The sequence below is a fragment of the Propithecus coquereli genome, unplaced genomic scaffold (assembly GCF_000956105.1).
Source record: "Propithecus coquereli isolate 6110/MARCELLA unplaced genomic scaffold, Pcoq_1.0 Scaffold71, whole genome shotgun sequence".
In the NCBI taxonomy this organism is placed as follows: Eukaryota; Metazoa; Chordata; class Mammalia; order Primates; family Indriidae; genus Propithecus; species Propithecus coquereli.
The window spans coordinates 7,294,945-7,306,381 of record NW_012153174.1 but is presented as its reverse complement, the minus strand read 5'-3'; the positions used below and the strand labels follow the sequence as shown (position 1 = coordinate 7,306,381).

Below are 11,437 nucleotides of genomic sequence, written 5' to 3'. Positions count from 1 at the left end.
TTGATTCAAACTCAACTCTTCTGACCAACAACAGAAGCACAGTCTGAAATTGCCACAGAAAATAAAAACACGATTCAGCTCCACAGCATGTGTCACCATAAGCCTGGTGACCTTATAGGGCAGCTTCTTTTTGAAGGTAGAAGATGAAAAATCGGTTTTAAGGAATTTTATTTTTTTAATCCAAATAGTTTAAGTAGACAATGACGATCCTTACAAAGAACTAGCATCAAAGAGCCATTTAAAACATCATGCATATAAGAAGTTTAAGAAAAGCACATGCCACATTCATTATCGCTGGGCATCACTGGGCATCGCTTGGCATCACTGGGTGCTATTGGGCATCACTTGGCATTGCTGGGCTTCACTTGGCATCAATGGGAATAATTGGGCATCGCTTGGCATCACTGGGCATTGATGGGCATCACCTGTCATCACGGGGCTTCGATGGGCATCACTGGGTATTGTTAGGCATCACTTGGAATCACTGGGATTCACTTGGCATCAGTAGGTATCATTGAGTATCGCCTGGTATCCCTTTGCAGTGATGGACATCACTCAGCTTTGCCTGGAATCGCTTGATATCAGTGGGCATTGCTGGCCATCGCTTGGCATAACTGGGCATTGCTTGGCATCACTGGGCATCAATGGGCATTGCTTGGGATTGATGGGCATTGCTGGGCATTGCTGGGAATCTCTGGGCATTGCTTGGGATCACTGGGTATCGATGAGCATCGCTTGCCATCAATTGGCATTGTTGGGCATTGCTGGGCATCACTGGACATCGCTTGGCATCCCATTGCATTGCTTGGCATCACTGGGCATCACTGGGAGTCTCTGGGCACTGCTGGGCATCACTTGGTATCAGTGGGCATCAATGGGTCTCGTTTGGCATTGACTGGCATTGCTGGGCATCCCTGGGCATTGCTTGGTATCAGTTGCATCTCGTGGCATCACTGGGCACTAATGGGCATCGCTTGACATCTGTGGCATCACTTGGCATGAATCGGCATCTCTTGGCATCACTGGGCATCGATGGACATTGCTGAGCATAGCTTGGCATCAGTTGGCTCTGCTTGGCATCACTGGGCACTAATGGACATCACTTGGCATCAGTGCCATCTCTTGGCAAGGAATCCTTGCCATCACTAGGCATCAATTGCCATCAGTGGGCATAATTGGGCATCACTTGGCTTCACTAGCCATCAAATGGAATTGCAGGGCATCACTGGGCATTGCTGGGCATTGTTTGGTATCACTTCACATCGATGGGCTTCGCTTGGCCTCAGTGGGCATCAATGGGCATTGCTTGGCAGCATTGGGAATCTCTGGGCATTGCTTGGCATTGATGGGCATCACTTGGCATCACTGGGCATTGGTGGGGATCGATGGGCATAGCTTGGTATTGATGAGCATTCTGTGAATTGCTGGGCAATGCTTGGCAAAACTTGGCATTGCTGACCATTGCTTGGAATCACTGGGCAATGAGGGGCATCACCAGGCATTGCCTGGCATCGCTTGGCATCACTGGGCATCTCTGGGCATCACGGGGCATTGATGGGCATTGCTTGGCATATCTGGGCATCTCTGGGCATCACTGGACATCGATGAGCATTGCTTGGCACCACTGGGCATCGTTTGGCATCACTGGGCATCAGTGGGGATCAATGGGCATTGCTTGATATCAAAGGGCATACTGGGCATCTCTGGACATCACTGGACATTGATTGGCATCACTGGGCATGATTAGGCATGCTGGGAATTGTTTGGCATAACTGGGCATTGCTGGGCATCACTTGGCATTGCTGGGCTTCGCTTGACATCAGTGGGCATCATTTGGCATTACTTGCCATCATGGGGCATCACTGGGCATAGCTGGGCATCGTTTGGCTTCACTGGGCATAATTGGGCATCGTTGGGTTAATCTGTGCATCTGGCCCACACTCCCTGGTAGACCCACTGCACACGGGCGGACACCCCTGGGTGACACTGTGCACACTAGCCAACACCTCCAGGGTGACCCTCTGTACATGGGCCGACACACCAAGGGGGACCTCCTGCACATGGGCTGACACACCCGAGGCGACCCTCTGTACACATGCTGACACCCACGTGTGACCTTCTACACAGGGGCCGACACCTCCAGGTGATCCACTGAACACGGGCCGACACCCCCCAGGTGACCGTCTGCACACAGGCCGACACCCCATGTGTGACCCTCTGCACAGGGACCGACACCCCTGGGAGACCTTCTGTAACTGGACTGAGACCACATGGGTGACCCTCTGCACACAGCCTGACAGCTGCTGGGTGACCTTCCACACATGGGATGACACTGCCCAGGTGACCCTGTGCAAACTGGCCGACATGCCCTGGGTGACCTTCTGCACACAGGAAGACACTACATGGGAGACCCTCTGCACAAAGGTGGACACATGCCAGGTGACCCTCTACACAGGGGTTGACACACCCCGAATGACCCTCTGCACACATGCCGACACCCAATGGGAAACACATCGCACATGGGCCAACACCGACCATGTGACCTTCTTCAGATGGGCAGACACCCCTGGGGAGACCTTCTGCACATGGGCCAAAACCCCATGTGTGATCTTCCGTACGTGGGCCGACACCCCATATGTGACCCTCTGCACAAGGGATGACACCCACCAGGTGACCTACTTTTCACAGCCAGACACACCCCGGGTGACCCACCGCACACCTGCCGACACCCCACAGATGTCCCTCTGCAAACTGACCGACACACCCTGGGGTGTGACCCACCTCTCCACACGGGTCGACACCCCTTGGGTAACCCTCTGCACACAGGCCAACACCGCCTGGGTGACCTTTTGCACAAGGTCCGACTGGTGTCCCCCTGCACACTGGCCGACACCCCCTGGGTGACGCTCCCCATACGGGCCGACATCCACTGGGAGACACTGCTCACATCTGCCAATACTTCCTGGGTGACCCTCTGCACAGGATCGACACCGCAGGGGGGGACAATCTGCACACAAGCCGACACCCTCCAGGAGTCCTTCTGCACATGGGCTGAAATCCCCCAGGGTGATCCTCTGCACAAGGGCTGACACCCACTGGGTGACCCACCACACACAGGCTGTCACCACCGATGACCCTCTGCAAATGGCCCAACAGTCCCCGTGTCACCCTCTGCACACGGGCTGATATGCAGCGGGTGACCCTCTTCACATGGGCCAACATCCCCCTAGAGACCCTCTGCACATGGGTAGACACCCGCCAGGTGACTGTGTGCACATGGACCGACACACGCCGGGTGACCACCATACATGGGCGTACACCACCCATGGCCCTCTGCAAACAGGCCAACGCCCTCCCAGGAGACTCTTTGCACATGGGCAGACAGCCCCCAGGTGACCCTCTTTGCATAGGCCGACACTGCCCCAGGTGACCCATCGCACTCGGGCCAACACCCCCTAGGTTACCCTCTGCAAACAGGCTGATACCCCACCGATGTCCCTATGCACACGAACCGACAACCCTTGGGTAACCCTCTTCACACAGGCCAACACCCCCCGGGTGACCCTCTGCACAAGGGCCGACAAGCGACTGGTCGCTGCACACTGGCTGACACCACCTGGGTGACTCTCCGCACATGGGTCGAAACCCCTGAGACACACTCCTCACATGGGCCGACAAACACATATAACCCTCCACACACGGGACAACACTGCCCGGGTGACTGAACGCACATGGGCTGACACCTCCCTGGTGACCCTCTGCACATGGACTGACATACCCTGGGAGCCCTCTGCCCACGGGCCAACACCCCCCCGTCACCCTGTGCTCACAGGCCTATATGCCTGGGACACACCCCAAGTGTGACACTCTGCACACGGACTAATACCCCACGGGTGAACCTCTGCACACGGGCCGACACCTCCCGGGAGACCATCTCTGACACTCCCCGGTTAACCCTCTGCACACTGGCGGACACACCCTGTGTGACCCTGTCTGTTTGGGCAGACAGCTCCTGGGTGACTCTCTGCACATTTGCCGACATCTCTCAGGTGACCCTGTGCACACCGGCTGAAACCCCACAGGTGTCCCTGTGCACACGGGCCTAAACCCTCTGCATACAGGCTGACACTATGCGTGGGATCCTATGCACACGGGCAGACACCCTCAGGGTGACCCTCTACACATAGGCCAAGACCCCCATGGTGACCCACTGCACATGGACCGACACCCCAAGGGTGACACTGCACACGGGCTGATACCCCACGGGTTACTCTCTGGCCACAGGCCAAAATTCCCCATGATGCCCTCCGCACACTGGCCGACAGCCCCTGGGTGACCATCTACGCATGGGACGACAGCATCCTCATGAGCCACCACACACGGGCTGACACTCCAATGGTGACACTCTGTACACGGCCAAACACTCAAGGGTGACCCTCTGCACATTTGCCAATACCCTAGGGGTGACCCTCTGCATACAGGCCCACAACACCCAGATAAACTCTCTGCACACAGGCCAACACCCCCGGGGACCCTCTGCCTGCAGGCCAACGTCTGACAGGCGTCCCTCTGTACACGGGCTGAAACCTCCGGGTGACCCTCTGCACATGGGCAGAGACCCCCCGGGATACCCTTTGAACACTGGCCATCACCTGCTGGGTGACCCACTGCACTTCTGGACGAAACCAACCATGACCCTCTGCAAATGGGTGGACACCCCCCGGGAGACCTTCTGCACACATGGCAACACCCACCAGGTGACACTCTCCACACGGGATGACACCCCCGGGTGACCCACCACACACAAGCTGACACCTCCTGGGTGACCCTCTTCGTTCAGGTTGGCACCCCCTGGGTAACTTGTGGGGAGATAGCTAAGCTCCCAGCAAAAAAACCGGGTCCCTTTGGTAGAGTTGCAAGAGATAAGAAAATAATAGAGAAAAATGGAAAATAAAAGAATACACAGAGACAAAGATATAGTTTTATAAGTTGATGAAGATTATAGGCAAAGCAGGATCTCAGGGGGCCTAGACCTTCTCCGTGGGTCTCAAAAAGCCCCAAATGAGGTCTTACATGATATCTTATAGGAAATCGTGATCAATTGCCAGGGATAACAGATTTACATAACAACAGGTATTTCCTCTCAGGTTATCAAATTTCCAAAAGGCTTCTACAGATCCTTTAACTAATTCTATCTACGTGAGCAAGTGGTTACAAAATCTTTCAAAGATTAACTTCTAAGTTCTAAGGTAGGTTTATCACTTAACAGAGGGGTTAAACAAAGATATGTTGGCTCCATATTTACTAAGTTATTGTGAATGGAGACAGGTAGTCTGGAGTGTTTATACAAGAGCTTTGCTTTTAGCCATTTGGGCAGCTGTCTGTTCTGGGGGGCACTCCATTGTCAGCTCTCATCCTGTAGTTTTTAACAGATTCGCTTTGCTTTACAAAGCAAATCCAAACCTTTAGGTCTGAGAAACACAGCGCCTTGTGGGATACAGCCGCTAGTGTCTTTCAGAGACACCCTTCCGAGTGTAACAGCATTTGAAATGCAAACCAACACGTTCACATATTCCTTCAGGGCAAAGCTCTGAAAAACTCCTAAGACAAATCCTATCTGCAAACACATCTATATTAATTCATGGAGCAACAGTAACCCTCCGCACATTTGCCAACACCCCTCTGGTGTCCCTCGGCACATGGGCCAACACTATCCAGGTGACACACCGCAAACGGGCCGACACTCCCGGGTGACAATCCGCACATGGAATGACAGCCCCAGGGGAACCCACAGCACACGGACCGACACCCTACAGGAGACTCTCTGCACATGTGTTGAAGCCCCCGGGTCACCCACTTCACACGGGCCAACACCCCATGCATGAGCCTCTGCACACAGGCCGAAACCTCCAGGGTGACATTCTGCACACGGACCAACATCTGCCTGGTGACCCCCTGCACATGGGCTGACACTCACCGAGTGAGCCTGTGCACACAGGCTGACACCCCACCAGGGGCCCTCTGCGCACAGGCTGACATCCCCCAGGTTACGCTCGGCACACTGGCCAACAGCCCCTGAGTGACCCTCTGCACATGGGCTGACACCCCCTGGGAGACACTCTGCACATGCGTGGACACCACCTGGGTTACCCTCTGCACACGGGCCGACACCCGCAGGGTCATCCACTGCATATGGGCCAACAGCACCCATGCCCCACTGCGGACAGGCCGACACCCCCAGGGATACCCTCTGCACCCAGGCCAACATCCCCTGGGTGACCCTCTCTGCACAGGCCAACACACCCTGGATGACCAACCGCACATGAGCTGACACCCGCGTATGACCCTCTGCTCACAGGCAGACACCCCAAGGGTGTCCCTCTGCACATGGGCTGACACTATCCATGTGACCCTCCATACATGGGTCGACTCCCACCGGGTAACACACAGCAAACAGTTCGACACCCCCCAGGTGTCCCATCATACATGGGCTGACACCCCCTGGGAGACCCTCTGAATACAGGCCGACACCCCCCAGTGACCCTCTCCACAGGGCAGACACCCTATGGGTGACACTGGGAGGTAGCTAAGCTCCCCGCGAAAAACCCGGTCCCTTTGGTAGGGTTGCAAGGGATAAGAAAATAATAGAAAACGGAAAATCATGGAAATAAAAGAATACACAGAGATGAAGGCATAGTTTTATAGATTTATAAAGATTATAGGCAAAGCGGGTGCTCAGGGAGCCTGAATTTCTCCGTCAATCTCAGAGGCCACGAGTGAAGTTTTACATGGTCATTTATAGGTACAGTGATCAGTTGCCAGGGGTAACAAATTTACATAACAGCAGGTAGTTCCTCTTAGGTTAACAGTTTTGCAAAAGGCTTCTACAGATCCCTTAACTAATTCTACCTACGTGAACAAATGGTTACAAAATATTTCAAAGACTATCTTTCAAAGACTTCTAAGTTCTAAGGTAAATTTATCACTTAACAGAGGGGTTAAACAGAGATATATATTGGCTCCATATTTTCTTTATCAGGTTATTGTGGATGGAGACAGGTAGTCAGGAGTTTTAAGCAGGAACTGTCCCTTGGGCTAATTGCTTATAGCCACGGGCAGCTGTCTGATCGTGGCGGGCACTCTTTGATCAGCTCTCATCCTGTAGTATTTAACAGATTTGCTTTGCTTTACAAAGCAAATCCAAACCTTTAGGTCTGAGAAACACAGCGCCTTGTGGGATTCAGCTGCTACTGTCTTTCAGAGACGCCCTCCTGAGGTGAAACAGCTTTCGATATGCAAGCTAACATGTTCACATATTTCTTCAGGGCAAAGCTCTGCAAAACTCCTGAGACGTTTCCTGTCGCCAATATATTTATATTAATTCATGGAGCAACAGAGTGACACTCTGCACACAGGCCGACACCCAATGGGTGACCATCTGTACACGGGCCGACACCCCCCGGGTGACCCACCGCACATAAGCCAACACCCCTGGGAGACCCACTGCACATGGTCTTATACACCCCATGGGGCCATCTGCACACGTTTGACACCTCTCACGTGACCTTCTGCATATGGGCCGACACCTCCCTGGTGACCCTTTGCACAAGGGCCTAAATCCTCTGGGATACCCTAGGCACGCTGGCCGACACCCCCTGTGGGACCCTATGCACACGGGCCAACACCCACAGGGTGACCCTCTGCACATGGGCTGAAGCACGATGGGAGACCCTCTGCACACGAGCCGACATGCAGCGGTGACCCTCTGTATACGGACTGGCCCCCCTGGGAGACCCCCTGCACATAGGCTGACACCCTACAGATGATCCTTTGAAAATAGGCCAACACCACCCGAGCGACCCTCTGCACACTGGCAGAAACCCCGACATGAGACCTCTGCACATGGGCTGATACCCCCTGATGTGATTCCTCTAAACACGGGCTGACACCCGTGGGTGAGCCCTCGGCACACATGCTGACACCACCCACATGAGCCCTCTGCATACAGGCCAACACCCCTGGGTGACCCCCTGCACGTGGGTCGAAACCTTCTAGGTTACTCTCTGCACACGGGCTGACACCCCCCGGGTGACCCTCTGCTCATGGGCCACAGCCCTGGGTGAGGCCTCCACACATGGGCCACACAACCCAGATGTGGCCTCTGCACATGGGCCTACACCCCCAGATTGACCCCCTGCGCACAGGCCAAAACACCCCGAGTGACCCTCTGTACATGGGCCGTCACCCCCTGGGCAACCCTCTGCACACTGGCTGACACCTCCACGGGACCCTTTGTACATGGGCCTACACCCCACGGGTGACCCTCTGCACATGGGCCGACATCCACAGGGTGACCCCCTGCAAACAGGCCGACACCCACCGGGTGACCCTCTGCACACTGGCCGCCACCCCATGGGAGACACTCCTCACATGGGCCGACACCTCCCCAGGTGACTCTCTGCACACGGGCCCACACACCCTGGGAGATCTTCTGCACATGGGCCGACATGCCCTGTGGGACCTTATGCACATGGGCTGACAGCCCCCAGGTGACCCACTGCACATGGGCCGATACCCCCATGTGTCAGTCTGCACACGGGCCCACACACCACTGGAGATCCTTTGCATATGGGCCAACACCCCCAGGGTGACCTTCTGCACATGGAATGACACCAACAGGGTGACCTTCTCCATAAGGGCCGACACCCTACGGGTGACCCACTGCACGTGGGATGACACCCCACGGGTATCCCTGTGTACACGGTCCAACACCCCCCAGGTGACCCCCTGCACAGGGGCTGACACCTGCAATGTGACCCTCTGCACACTGGTCGACACCCCCATTTGAGCCCTCTGCACCCGGGCCGATGCCTCCCCAAGTGAGCCCACTGCGCACAGTCCGACCCCCCCGGGGTGAGCCCTTGGCACATGGATCTGCACCCCCTGTGTGAGCCCTCGACACCTGGGCCAACACCCCCCATCGTAGCCCTTGGCAGGCAGGCCGACACCATCCACATGAGCCCTCTGCACACAGGCCAGCAACCCCCGGACGAGGCCTTTGCAAAATCATTTAATTATGATTTCCTTTTCATAGTGATTGAGGGGATTAAATCCTTGCAATAAATATTTTCAGTTTCCACGAATTATTTCATTTGACCAAAAGCTGTGATATAAAACACCCTTGAGATCCCCTTATGTAGAAAATGCAGAACAGAAAGAATGGAAGGAGATAGAATGGATTGTCCTTTAAAAGAATTTAAAATAACATAAAAACATTTCTATAGTTTTTCTCCTCTAAATATTCTCTGAATTATTCTTAAGAATATATATGTAAAGAGAGGGTGAGTTATTTAGAGGAAGAAAGGGAAGATGGACAGAATTCACCAGTGATGGCTTTGCCTTTATTGTTAAAATATTCTGTTCAATCATATGTGAAGAATCAGATGAACTGGGAGCTTGAGGAAAGAATTTTGCAACAGCTTTGGGGAGATTGTTAGGGAGTCCATAAGATCTGAATACAGGAAAGAAAATCACTTTAATTGTTATTTCTCAATGCCTTGTCAAATTCCGTTTATCTGAACAAAGTGGTTTCAAATCATAGTCCTCTGACCAGCAGGACCAACACTGCCTGGAAGTTTGTTAGAAATGAAAATTCTAGGGCCCTACCTAAGACCCGCTAGATTAGAAACTCTGAGCATGGCACCGGCAATCAGCGTTTAATAACAAGTGGTTTTGACACATACTAAAACTTGAGAATTGCCGGTCCAAAATACTGGCTGTGCTTTCAGACTGGACTTTTTCTGTACTACGACTTTAGTTGTAAGCAGCTATGGGATATGGACCAGTCCCTTCTTCCTTTATCTTCCTCTGTACCTCAATACAGGGATCTATCCAGAGGCTGACTTCTGGCAAATGTATTTCTCTGATCAATAACAGAACCTCCTAGAAGGCTTCAGTGCACTGGGAGTTGAAACTCTCACTTCCAACTTGGAGATGGAGACCCCCAATTGGACCACCTCACAGGAGTTTATCTTCTCTTTTTTCCCTTATTCCTGGGGAAAGTCTGTCATCTGTTTTGTTCTGTTGCTCTTCATCTATGCTTTCATTGTTGTTGAAAACCTGGTCATCATCACAGTGGTCCAGCTGAATACTCACCCCCACACTCCTATGTCCTTCTTTATTAGTGTGCTTTCTTTTCTGGAAATCTGGTTTACCGCAGCAACCATCTCAAAGATGCTGTCAAGCCTGCTTAGTGAAAGGAAGAGCATTTCCTTACATGGTTGTTTCCTGCAGATGTATTTCTTCCATTCCACAGGCATCAGTGAGACGTGTTTCTTGACAGCTATGGCCTTTGATCGCTACCTGGCCATCTGCAGCCCTCTTCAGTGTCCAACTCTCATGACCCCCAAGCTATGTGCCCAGCTGACTTTAAGTTGCTGTGTTTGTGGCTTTATCACACCCTCCCTGAGATTGCCTGCATCTCTTAGTTGCCATTTTGTGGCTTAAACCACCTCGAGCACATCTTCTGTGACTTCCTCTCAGTGCTGCGCCTGGCTTGCGCAGACACACAAGCCATCATCATGATTCAGACTGTTAATGTTGTCTGTGCAGTGGAGAGTATCACAACTGTGATGCTCACTGTCACGTCCTGCACTGGTATCGTGGCTGTGATTCTGCATGTGCATTCAGTTGAAGACCACCGCAAAGCATTTTCAACATGCATCTCCCACCTCACTGTTATGTTGCTCTTGCTGGTGATATGGCTCTCATGTACCTACTCTTCTCTGCCACCTACTACTTGTTTTGGGACACAGTCATTGCTCTGGGCTTTGCAGTTTTGTCCCCTTCCTCAACCCCATTATCTGTAACCTGAGGAATAAAGAGATCAAAGAAGCTATAAAGAAGCACATGGGTCAAGCTAGGATCCCTTTTTTAGTTAGACCAGGGACCTCAAGTAAGAGATCTTAGTTGGGAGTCTATATACAGTGGTTGCTGATTTCTCTTCATGCTCAGAAATCTGTCTTTTTCCATCAGCATTTTACTGGAAGTGGTCTCCCAAAAGTCACCAATAAACAAAATTCACTCACAGTTGAAGTCAATAGCTTCCTTTTAATCTTTATCAAATTTGACGTATTTTTGAGTTAATTAAACTTTATGCCATTCAAGTTATTGGAGGTAAATTCATTTTGTTGAAATAATCTACATAAACATTAATTTTAATACAATCAAAACATTTATTTGGAAGACATGGTAATTGAAAAATTATCTTTATAAAGGTGCTAAGTTTTCTTCACAGTGCCTCCAGTATATGTATTTGAAGAATGACTCAGATTTCTAAATTGAGCATTCAAGTATTGATCAATAAGCAATCTAACTAAGTAATTCATTAAATAGTCAATTTTTTCTTGATAAATAAGAAAACCTAGCCTTTATTTTC

The 11,437-nt window shown here is 52.0% G+C and overlaps 1 pseudogene; it reads left to right on the top strand.

The window, feature by feature from the left end:
- Positions 1-9,993: 9,993 nt before the first annotated feature.
- LOC105824053 lies at positions 9,994-10,968 on the top strand (annotated as a pseudogene).
- The last annotated feature ends 469 nt before the right edge of the window (positions 10,969-11,437 follow it).